The sequence below is a fragment of the Gadus morhua genome, chromosome 2 (genome assembly GCF_902167405.1).
Source record: "Gadus morhua chromosome 2, gadMor3.0, whole genome shotgun sequence".
NCBI lineage: Eukaryota > Metazoa > Chordata > Actinopteri > Gadiformes > Gadidae > Gadus > Gadus morhua.
The window spans coordinates 17585860-17599014 of record NC_044049.1 but is presented as its reverse complement, the minus strand read 5'-3'; the positions used below and the strand labels follow the sequence as shown (position 1 = coordinate 17599014).

The 13155-nt window shown below is 41.6% G+C and overlaps 1 long non-coding RNA gene across 1 annotated transcript; it reads left to right on the top strand.

The window, feature by feature from the left end:
- Nucleotides 1–5952: 5952 nt before the first annotated feature.
- On the top strand, nt 5953–12247 carry LOC115538792 (uncharacterized). Its single transcript, XR_003975555.1, has 2 exons — nt 5953–6383; nt 11159–12247. It is a non-coding gene; the product is annotated as an uncharacterized LOC115538792 (long non-coding RNA).
- Nucleotides 12248–13155: the final 908 nt, after the last annotated feature.

Genomic DNA, 13155 nt, shown 5'->3' with positions numbered 1-13155 from the left:
AGAAATCAATCTGTCCAAAATTACACTGTCATGTCCCAAACTGTCAGTTTCCCTGACAATTCTCTGAACACACTGCAGTGCGTCAGTTTACCATTTACCTCCACAAACAAAAAGTGACCGTGGAAAATAAAGTAAATAAGAAGAAATACCACTGACATCTTTTTGCCACGGTTGTTTCTGCTACTTGATTTAAATGTTCCTTGTTACTCTCAGGGGCGATTCTAGGTAGTGTGGGGGCCCTAGGCAGAGGATTGTTGACGGGGGGGGGGGACGGGGGGGGGGTAGGGGGGGTGGAGCGATTGTTGACGGGGGGGGGGGGGGGGGGGGGGGGGGGGAGCGATTGTTGAGGGTTTTTTTTGGGCTCTAGGGCGGGGCCCCAGGCAGTTGCCTGGTATGCCTAATGGGATGCGGCGCCTCTAGTTACTCTTGAGTTGGTGGTGCTAGCCTTACTTTCAAAGCAGCAAACCCACTAGATAATATAGGCAGCGTGCGCGGAGCCACATAGGGACCAATGTGGGCCAGTGCCACTATGATTGACAGGCGGCCCACCCCATCAGGAACCGAGGAATCAAACTCACTTCTGTTTCATTCAAACTCACTTCCGTTTTTTCAAACTCACTTCCGTTTCATTCAAACTCACTTCCGTTTCATTCAAACTCACTTCCGTTTCATTCAAACTATTAAACTCCTTTTACATGTAAGTATGAGAGTGTATAGTCGTGTATGTGAGAGAGTATAGTAGTGTATGTGAGAGAGAATAGTAGTGTATGTGAGAGAGTATAGTAGTGTATGTGAGAGAGAATAGTAGTGTATGTTAGAGAGAATAGTAGTGTATGTGAGAGAGTATATAAGTGTATGTGAGAGAGTATAATAGTGTATGTGAGAGAGTATAATAGTGTTTGTGAGAGAGTATAATAGTGTGTGTAAGACCAAGTATGAATTCTGTCCCAGGCGGCCCCTCATATTTTAGAACGCGGCGTTTAACTATTTCTCTTCAGCCAATCACAGCACAGAACAACTCGTGCGTCACGGTACTTGTACTTACTCCGTCCCGGTACCGTACTGTCCACTCCAGCATAGAAATATCCGATTGAAATATCCGATATCCGGAGAATGACAAAACACAGTAACTCTAGCCTAATCTCAAGCAAAATAAAAATAAAACGAATTGCCAACCTAACTAATCGCAAACCTAACTAATCTACCTAACCTACGCAAATAATGCTGTTGCGGCTCTCAGCTGTGCCAGAGCGTTCACAGTTGCTAGGGAAACCACCTAGCGTCGCAGCCCGTTGCAGCGCGTTGCAGCCTGTGTGAACGGCCCAGTTTTAGAACGTCGCAGCCCGTCTCGTCGCAAGGAGTCGCAAGGAGTTGCGAGTTGCAAGCCGTTGCAAGGTGAATCTTTGGTCTGAACTGGGTTTAAGGATTAGAGGGGGCGGTCGATAGCAACCACCATATTAACCATGACAGTCAAGTGACGTGGACGCAGCCCTGTTGAAAAAAAATAGAATACCACCCTACACACTCACGAGATTAATTATATTTAAATTATTATGACCATGGAGCCTTTATTTGCATGGGTTTACATTTCGTTCTCTGTAGCATGGAAATATCGGAGAAACACTCACATTCAGAATGCTTTGGTTTACATTTCGTCCTTTGGAGCACGGTTATTTTTATTTATTTTCAGTTTTTGAGAAGGTGCTTCAAATATGCAAAATGTTCTGCAATAATCCAAAATCCAATGGAAAAACCCGTCGGCTTGTTGTCAAGGGAACCCAGGGCGACGCTCACTTCCGGGTTGGCCAACATACTTCATCCCTCCGCCATATATACTGTGAAAACACATGTTCAAGTTGAATGATAATGCATGAATTTATTCTTTATTCTGCCGTAGTATTTATTGAAAGGGGCGGGGGGGGCATAAAAGTCTTTGGGCCATGGATCAAGATCCGTTCCGGAGCATTTCAGCTCCTCGGGCAACAGTGCAGGGTTGCCAGGTCCTGCAAAAAACGTCCTGCCCACATACCGTTCAAAATCCACCCAAAATGTCCTAGAAGCAGCCCAAATTAAAATGGGAATATTTTTTGTTGTTATTTTAGCAGTGAAATGCATTGTGTGTGTGTGCGTGTGTGTGTGTGTGTGTGTATGTGTGTCCACTGCACAACCCCGCCCATACTCTGGTGTTTAATAGTTATGACTGTGTTTTCATAAAGATGAAACAATACATATTACACCCCAACTGTTTCTGCGGTGGGTTTTGAAAGTAGCCTAGAAAACCGTGACCCGCGCGTTTGAGGTTTACGCCTCGTTTCCACATACGTATGTTTTTCGTATCCGTGCTTCCGTAAATTTACGGAAGGAGTCGCTAGTGTTTTACGTACGGACATGAATTTATTGACGGACAAAAGATGGGGGAGCGTATGATAATGGCCGTTTTTAGGAGTCCGGTACTTTGGAACATGAGGATCGACATATAAAGAGATAAAAACAAAACCAACCAGGCTTGGAAAGAGATCGGCGAGGAGTTTGGCCTGCCAGGTACTTACATGTTTTGTAAAAAACATAAAAACTTTCATACGGTATCCCCGTAAAACGACGGCGAAAGTTACATTTTTTTAACGTATATTACGGACATACCGGACAGAAATTTTACGGAGGGGAGGAGTCTCGGAAGAAAATCGGACATTACGGAGAATCACATAGGAATGAATCGACTTTCGGTCGGAGACGGTTGGATCGCATACGAGAATGTACGTGTGTGGAAACGAGGCGTTACACCCGCGACTCCGTTTTTAAAACAACCTGTGAAGCTTGCAACCCTGCATCACCGTCACGTTCCCCGTACTGGCAGCGATGGGAAGTTTCCACATAATTGTAATTTATGTAGCCTATTGTATATAACCAGGAATTTATGTAGGCTATTTTATAAAAATAACCTTGTTGTTTGTGCCTTCTTCCGGCGCCTCCACAGAGCTATGCGCGGATCCTGTAGCTAGGCCTATAGCACGCTATTTTATGTTGAAATGCGACGTAATCCAGTGTTCACGAAAACGTAAACTGTCAACGAATGCTTTTGGCAACTGGGTTGCCCAGATACACAAAGTGAGATAAATATTAAATTATTAAAATCGTCATTATTATGATTTGTTTTACCTTACGTTACCAACACCGGAGCTGAATAAAATTATGCAAGATCAAAGTAACCTAAGGTAGATGGCTCTGATGGTCTGCGTTGTTTTGTTTTTTTAGATCATGCCAAACAAGTCAATAGTAGCATAACGTAACGGCATCACAGTTGATGGACAATGATATCCATTCGTCTATATCCGACGCGGAGGGTTTAACATGAATGTCTATCTGACGGACCCCCGCGTTGAAAAACAACGAAAAAGGTAGCCATCTTTCGTTGGAAATTCTCGCTGGTGACGTCGGTATGCGTATAAAGTGATGCGTGGTATGTGGATGCATCTGCCCTCCACATAAGTTAATGCTGGGTTTTGAGTATCATATGCACGTGAAATTGTCATTTGGTGTATGTACTGCACGCACTTTGAAAGTGTCAAACCGTGCGATCTGTACGCATATTGGTGTGACTGGGTTGGTTTTGAAATACCCAAGAAAACCGTGACCCGCGCCTTTGAGGTTTACGGTACGGCCACACCAGACGCGTTACTCGCGTTGGGGGCGTCCAAACTCGGCATTTTTGCATAGGGAACCATTGGTATAGGCGCGTAGACGCGTTACATGCGTTGAAGCGTCGCGTTAGGGGCGTTAGGCGCGTCAGACGCACGTAATTACGCACGTAAACGCAGTAACGCGCCCAACGCACCAACGCCCGGAGTTCAGAAATCTGAACTTTCAACGCTCCAACGCGTGGCGCTTAGCCGCGATAGCCAATCAGCGTGGAGCTTGACCCGACGTCACTGGCAGAGAGTAGTGAGCTTGGACAGAAGCATACGGCCGACATCTTTCTTTATTCTGGATGGAAATAGTAACATAGTTACGCTATTAAATGCGTTTATGGCAACATTTTTAGCGAGAAATGTGCATTTTACTTTCATAATGTTCGCTCGGTGAATGTGAAGGATGTTTGGTTTGCTAGTTATGACGGAGAGGGAACGCTCCGTTCACTTGCATGGACAGAGTCTCTGGTTGCTAAGCAACCTCAACGTCTTGGCGGACTATTTCTCTGCTGATCAACACTACGAATGCTGGAAACACACCAGACACACCGTGTGAAGTTATTTAACCCGATTATTGTTATTTATATCAGAGATTATTTAATCTAACCCGATCTTCACCCTGCTACCCTCTGGCAGGCGCTACCGGGCCACTACAGCCCGCACCTCCAGACTGCAGAACAGTTTCATCCCCAGGGCCATCACAGAACTTAATAATCACACTACACTCCTACCCTCCACCCAGCACAACTGCACTTTTGTTAGTGGTTGCACAAATAAATTTCGTTGTGTATCCAATGCACAATGACAAATAAAGTCTATTCTATTCTATTCTATTCTATTCTAAACTCTTCACCCAAACACGGCGGCGTTTGGGTTTCCTACCTCGGACTCCAGCGCAGCCACGGCCGACAACTATCTTTATTCTGGGTGGAAATAGTAACATTGTTACGCCATTAAATGCGTTTATGGAAACATTTTTAGCGAGAAATGTGCATTTTACTTTCATAATGTTCGCTCGGTGAATGTGAAGGATGTTTGGTTTGATAGTTATGACGAAGAGGGAACGCTCCGTTTACTTGCATGGACAGAGTCTCTGGATGCTAAGCAACCTCAACGTCTTGGCGGACTATTTCTCTGCTGATCAACACTACGAATGCTGGAAACACACCAGACACACCATGTGAAGTTATTTAACCCGATTATTGTTATTTATATCAGAGATTATTTAATCTAACCCGATCTAAACTATCACCCAAACACGGCGGCGTTTGGGGTTCCTACCTCGGACTCCAGCGCAGCCACGGCCGACAACTATCTTTATTCTGGGTGGAAATAGTAACATAGTTACGCCATTAAATGCGTTTATGGAAACATTTTTAGCGAAAAATGTGCATTTTACTTTCATAATGTTCGCTCGGTGAATGTGAAGGCTGTTTGGTTTGATAGTTATGACGAAGAGGGAACGCTCCGTTCACTTGCATGGACATGGACTCATCTAGCTGCGTTGGCGCGCGTTTGGTGTGGCCGTACCGTTACACCCGCGACTCCGTTTTTAAAACAACCCGTGAAGCTTGCAACCCTGCATCACCGTCACCTTCGCCGTACTGGCAGTGATGGGAAGTTTCCAAATAATTATAATTCATGTAATGTATATAATCAGGAATTTATGTATTTTATAGCCTAACCTTGTTGTTGTTCAATAAAACGTATTCACGGCCAAGATAGGCCTACGTTTTCAGACAAAATACGTTAAATGAAACGTTCCGCCGAAAAGGGAAATTGCCTTAATGACATGACATTTAACATATCTGTGATAAGGCGTTTCTAACCAACATAATCCTAGAAGTACATGAATGGCAAAAAAAAGGCTGGAGAACGAGCGTATTTGCGATAGCCTACGTTCAATAAAAACGTAATCACGGACAAAATACTTTTTTTGACAAACGTAATTGAGCAGTAAAAGGTTGGGAAACATTATATACTCCCCGCAGTAAACTCGCCTTAATTTCCTACATAGCTCGAGTCATGGGCATGGCCCTTCGTTCTCTTCCTGCTAGCTTCCCACACCACACACACACACACACACACACACACACACACACCACACACACACACACACACACACCACACACAATCACACACACACACACACACACACACACACACACACACACACACACAATGGCTGTCTTTCTGTCCATTTTTTTATTTTACCCCTTTAATTTGAAATGCATTTATTCAAAATGATAACTTTTGACAATTGGACTTCAACATGTGAGTCAAACGCACATCGGACACAGGCGGACAGACAGACAGACAGACAGACCAACTAGCACAAACGCACACACAGTGACATCCTCAGGGGCCTTTATTGCTGGCCAGCACACATGGAGGTCATTTCAACAGCCTGTCTTCCCCTAAAACCCTTAAATGGCTTTAACAGCGGGCCGAGCTAGACCAGACACAAACTAAACAGGCGCATGAGTGTGATTGCACACGTCCAATGGCACACAGGAGTATTTCAAGATACACACACGCAACCAGCCGAGCTCAAGGGGAACGTATAACAACGGGGATTACAACTCCGGCAATTGAATTACACATTGGGAGACATGAGCAGGACTGAATGCATATATGTCCGCTGTGCTTAAACCTTCTGTCAAACTCAAACGTTGGTGAAGCCATGGTTGGAATATGGTAAGTTCAAGTAATACCTTGGCTTTTTATTGCTATTTTTGTGAGTTTGGTGTGTTTAAGTCTGACCTTCAATAGGAAAGCTCTGTGTTGTTTTTGTTGATGGATTGATTTAAATGTAAAATATGAACTTGTGAGTGAGCTATGCAACACAATGTTAAACAAAGCAGTTTTTTAAACTTGTAAGTTGAAAGTGAGTCTAATTAATGCGTGCTACATCCTACTACGTCAATTTAAGGCAGTGACCTCAAATACAACGCATTCAAGTTATATAGGGTAGGGCACAAATTTCAAAGATTTTTTAATTCGGCTTCCCCTAAATGTAGGAAATGTAGGAAAGAAATTAACAGAATATAATTTTCCACAAATCGTTCTATGCAATTAAATGAATCATATCAATGAATAATAGAGGATCATAAGTAGGCTACAATCAAAAATCAAAGCCTATACGTTGAAATTATACAGTAATTATTTAAAAAATTAAAGTGTAAGCCTCAAGGACGGACATTTTAAATTTAAAAGAAAGGCATCATGACAACAGTGACCTCTGGAGTCAGAAAGGGTATATCTATAATATGTCCATGCGGGTACATCCCCTCTGCCATGGCATCCAAAATGTAACAGAAGTATATGCGACGATGCGAACTATATTTGATGACTTTTGGCCCACTTATTTATTTTGGGTATGGTACTATCCTCACCCGTTTGCAATGCATGTTATTGTATTTAGCCAAGCCATATTTTTTAAAAGTGATCATCAGTTAATAATATGCTAAGCAGGCTTTTGCATAAAGTTTGAGAACCAGATAGTAATACACCTTAATTATAAAGAAATAGGCCTATTATTTTATTTTATTATTACTTAATTCAAGAGATGTCTTAAAGCTTTAAACAAAGTCCATTACAAATAGTTTTTCATGATTTGACTTAAGGAGAATATTTCCCTGTTTACGAAGAAAAAACATTGCATTAATAATAGGCATTAAACCACTAAATATATAAGAATATTGAATAGAATATTGAGAATTTGCAAAAATACAAATTGCAATAAATAATTCTTTTAACAATTTGTAGGCTATAAGTCCATGACATTAATTTATTCATGAATTTATATAATTTTATGTTTAACCCTATAAATATTCTACTTTTATAAAATAAAATAAAAATGTCGGCTATTAATCTTTCCCTGTGTTTCATCGAGTGCGTTGCGTTTGCGTTTGTGCGTGTGTGAGGAAATATTTCGTGATATCCTCCTCGACATTTCTTTAAGTTTGCATTTGTAAGTGTGTGTCCGTGTGTGTGTGTGTGTGTGTGTGTCTGTCTGTCTGTCTGTCTGTCTGTCTGTCTGTCTGTCTGTCTGTCTGTCTGTCTGTCTGTCTGTCTGTCTGTCTGTCTGTCTGTGTGTGTGTGTGTGTGTGTGTGTGTGTGTGTGTGTGTGTGTGTGTGTGTGTGTGTGTGTGTGTGTGTGTGTGTGTGTGTGTGTGTGTGTGTGTGTGTGTGTGTGTGTGTGTGATTACAGCTAGCAAATCTGTATGTTTTAATTCAGGTTAGGTTATTTATTATGCCTAATAGTAACTTCCATTATTTATTTTATTTATTCCAGATCTATGATATTGTTATTGTGTTCCTTGTAAAATGTTGGTAACCTACATAATTTGGCTCTCATAAACAAATGTAATTTTGGACGTCTCTAGGCTAGACCCCTTTTTAGAAGAGGCGGTAGGACTATTCTTTAGCCCGTGAAGTTTCAACCTTCAAGTTATTTGGTCATAAAAGAATAAAATAAAGTGACCTATAATCCATACGATTATGGCTTTGTCATTCCTGTTTTACCACGAAATAGAGATATAAGCCACAACTACAGATGACTACATTATTTTGGAAACAAAATAGGGTAGCCTAACTTAAATTCTGCTACAAAACGTCCACATCATCACATGAAGATAAATTGACCATAATCATTTAAAATTATGATGCAGATACCGTTGTAAAATAGCTTGAAGTTTACTGTGTTAAGGCCTACGTAAATAAATAATTCTTTGTCGTGGAGGTGCAGTTTTTGTTACAGTTTCTTAGAAGTGGCCGAAGTAACCCATCTCTTGGCAACATAATATGACTTAGGAGGACTATAGATAATTTATAGCATAGGTCGGATGAGCACATAATCCTGGGTGGAAATTCCATCGCGAGCTCCTTCGTTGACCTGCGCCTTAATTGGATGCAGAGATGGAAATCACAGCAGTTTTCAGACTTTCCGATGAGCTCTCTTTTTTCTGGGACCTCTGTCGTTCTGAGGAGGCAGAAGAAGATGGATATCGTGTTTATAGGTACTTTTCCGCAATTTCTTTCATTTCCAACTGATGGAATAAAGAATGCGCCCATCAAAAGCATCCACTTAGGCATTCTAAATTGTATTATCCATTAAATGGAAAGACGTTAGAAAGACCCATGGATAAAGAAAACTGTCATTTTCGAATAGGCCTAAATACAAATTAAATAGTCTAGGAAAGAATGAAAAGTGAACCAAAAAAAAGTGGATCAAAACAAAACCCGAGAGGCGGGGTCTGCCCGTGAACCCCAGACTGCAAGCAGGAAGCAGCTCGCTCCCCACTGCTCTCTCTCCTCCAATTATGGAACACAGGGTCCATTCTCTTCGACTTTCGTCAAAATATTCCCTCCTCTTATTAAATATGTCCATTTGCCAATTTAAAAAAATAGGCTATAAAGAGTTGGCCGATGCCATATACGACAAAAAGTTAGTTTCCAAGACGTCCAATTTAATGGAAATATTTTTGGACTGCGATACAACCATGCATCCAATAGCCATTTCATTCGTGGACTGAATACCCTCTGCACCGCCGAATAACTCAATAAAACTCCAGCAAATTCTTTCTAAGACCGATTTTTATTTGACATGCCGACGAGAATGATGCAGATGCACGCATCTTCGGCAGCTTATTTGTCTCGCCCCCGTTCCGCCTGATGTCATTTCGTTTTACCAACGAAAGAAGCCAAAATCCATTCGTCCATTGGAAACCGGTTGGAGCGAATCGAAACATTGGTTGGTTGGCAAAAACTTATCACCGCAGGAAACCAAAGGGCAGGTGCCTCATTCATGGCTGAACGATCTTCCAACGGCAGAGACTCGTCCTTATCGTGCGTAATCCTGGAATCGAACCCCATCAAGGACCAACACCGGCGCCACCTCTTCTCGATCAAATTGGACTCGTACAAGTAGGGCATACTTGGTCATTGCAAGTAATGGAGCAAAAACAACGCTGCCGATTCTGGGATCATTTCTCCCAACATCATCACGGTGTAATGTCCAACAGTCGGGTCGTGTCGGCTTTCCTCACAACCAGCGCGTCCACGACAACCAAACAAGGAATCGCTTGAAGCTGCTCGATACGTTAAAGTCGCTCCCATTAACGCACTCGGCGTTAGCAGTGACGATTATAAAGTATGGAGATATTTACGCACTGACAGCCCCGGTGCCACGACAAGCAATCGCTCGCATGCCCGCTGACTTTTTACGCACCCCAGCCCAGCAACGAACACTCTCCTTTGCAGACAACTCACGACATCACAAGCACACACACGACCGGAATTTGCCGCGCGACGGCACGAAGGGGTCACTTAGTACCTTTAGACTCCATTGACGCATGCAAAACCCAGTGTGTTTTGGTTTTACAGCGTGGACGAGATTGACGATGAGAGCAGAGGGAGGCTGTTAATTCTTGACGACAGCGGGTTCGAAGAATTTGTAGACGACACAGGTGGACGGAGAATTTCCCTCGTCGTTTCAAGTCAGTCGACGCGAAACTGGCTTTATCGGCCAAACATCACCGGCGGGCGTCCAGCAGAGCAAAGCAAAGGCAGGCGGACCGACTGTTCACGGAGAGGACAACCTAACGGAGAGATTACCGAGTCATTATTTAGGTGGGTAAAAAGCGGTCGAAGCTAGAGGTTAGAAGAATAATATAAACGCATTGCACGTTTAGTTAACCAGTTTCGAATAGAAGGAAGACAGCAGGGATTAGTGAATGATGTGGTGATAGGCCGGCCACAACACAAACACATTCGAAAATAATGGTAAAGGAATGAGTTGGCAACCGTGGCGTCCAAATTATGAAGCGTCTTACAAGAGACAGGGTGACTGTCTTTTCCTTTTTCCCCACTTTTCTACTTTTTTTATGAATACCACACTTGAGTTTTCAATTTTTTTTGTTGCCTCACAGCCAGGCATGCGGAAAGAGACTTTGCTCGGGGACGGAGAGAAAATACGTGCAGTGTAGGCGTGCCATTGATGTTGGGTCTGGGGCTGTGAGGCCTGCTTTGTTGCTGCGCGTCTGGCTCCAGCAGCTCATAAAAGTGCAAGGCCAAAGCTCATCACCAGTTCGTCATCGTTTGGCATGTACAACTCAAAGCACAAATGTGTCTGCCTTTCTTCACTTATGTTAGCCACATGCTACATCTTATTTTGTTGCCAAGTTTTTTATTACATCCATGAAATGGTTCGTTTTCTTGTGTGTTTCGGACAAGACAGTGGCATCTATGGAATTATTTTTTTTAATTGCAACTGAACACACATGGAAACATCCCAACGCATATGACCCATTCATGATCATGAGCTCAAGACAACGTAGTCGTTAATAATAGGATAGGCTACATATTACACAAGGACTAATACATATTTTACACATCTACATTTTTGTAGACAGTATTTTTTTTGTGCTGACGTTCTCTGTTAATATAATACGGATCGTTCTTTGTTATAGGTTACAAGAAGCCACCTGGCTGACTGAGGGAAACAACGGTTGGCTGCTGTCTGCTAAAGCCGATAGCAGGAACGCAGCCCTTACACTAAGCACCAAACTCTGGAGCTGGAGAAGGAGTTTCCCTTACAACATGTATTTATCGACAAACAGCGCCGCCTATGAGATCAGCCAAAACCTTGACCTAACAGACAGGCAGTTCAAATCTGGTGTCCAGAATCGCAGAATGAAGATGAAGAAGCAACACCGAAGTTCCAGGGATACTGTGAAAACAAAACAGTGAAAACTGATTAAACCAAGGACATAGAAGACTGACCCTCTGATTCATTGACTGAATGACAAAATCATTAAGTTATTCAAAGCATACAATAGACACACGCACGCACGCACGCCACACACACACACAACACACACCACACACAACACACACACACACACACACACACACACACACACACACACACACACACACACACACACACACACTCATACAAAGATATATAATCAAACACTTAATAACACACGTTTAATTCTGTTCCGTGTCACTTGTCCGTTTCATCATTGTTATATGGAAATTCCATTTATAATGTAGGCCTACTTTATATCCTGTGGGAGCTAGAATTCAATTTTTAATTAATAAGTTTATTAGCTTGTCTTTTTGATGCCCACTTTGAATTAGCGCACAATTGGTCACCTTTTTGCTTATAGTATTTAGTAAGGCTCCACATCTAGTACATTCAGCACTTTTAAAATAGTCTTGAACATTGCGTTTCTACGTCTCCAGTGAAGTCAGAGGGGAGCTTTTTGGATTCCACTGCGTAAAGACATTAGAACAAATATAGTAATCCCTTGCTGACCCAGCACTTGTGTTACGTATTGGTACTTGTTACATCAGAATAGCATTGTTTTGCATGTGTTTAATTTACACCCAATATGTGGCACACATTTGATATATGCATGTATTGCCTGATAGAATGCCGGATAGATTGATAACACACATTCAATTCGGCTTTCCAATTTAATGATTAAAATCTTCCAATGCTTTTTTCCTCGAAGGAATGTATTAATAAAGGAACGCCTATTCAAAGTTCAGAAAGTGGAGACTTATTGCACACACTACTTTGCAAACTGATGCACAGTGCTATCTAGCTATTCATTAAAAATGTAAAGTAGGACACTGATATTCCGTTCGCTAAATGAAGTGTAGCCTACCGGATATTAAACTTTCATATTCAGATCCAGAGGCCACACTGACCAAATATTCAATAATGAGAGTCTTGATTAGAGAGAGCCTCATTGACGTCTATCTTCAGGTAATATTCAAGCTCATTTATTTTTTATTTATAGTTTTAATTGAACCAACTTGAGTGTAAAGATTGCATTGCCAAATCATAGGTTTGATCTTATTGTGGTGCCGTATTCATCACGGAGAAGCAGTAGAATTGTATTGAAAGTGCGGCATTAAAAAATATAGCATCGGCATACCATTCTAAGATTACAAATGGGTATTATTCTTACAGACGGATTCAGCCCGATCTATCGTGGTCCAAATGAAGTATCTATGTAAAGGCATATTAAACATGGGTTATTATTATTATTATTATTATTATTATTATTAATAGAAGAAGTAGTAGTCTAGTAGTATACAGTAGAAGTAGTAGTAGTGGTAGAAGAGGCATAGTATTAGTATTATTATATAAACTGTTGTAGTAATACACCTATTACGTACTGGATGATATCGTAGCCTACGTTTAAAACAAATAGTATTATAACAAAGAAACTTCATTATTCATTTGATCAATGTAGCCTACTTAGCTACCAGCCCAATCTATACATTTAATTAAAGGAAACAACTAAATAAATACTTTATTCACACATTGAATTATGTAAAATTTAGGTGAGAGGCTTGGTTTGACCTAGCCTTTTAGTTTTTTGTTTGTTTTTGTTGTTTGAGTGTATTTCGGGAAAGCCTACTTCTTCTGACTTCTATAGCGAAATTC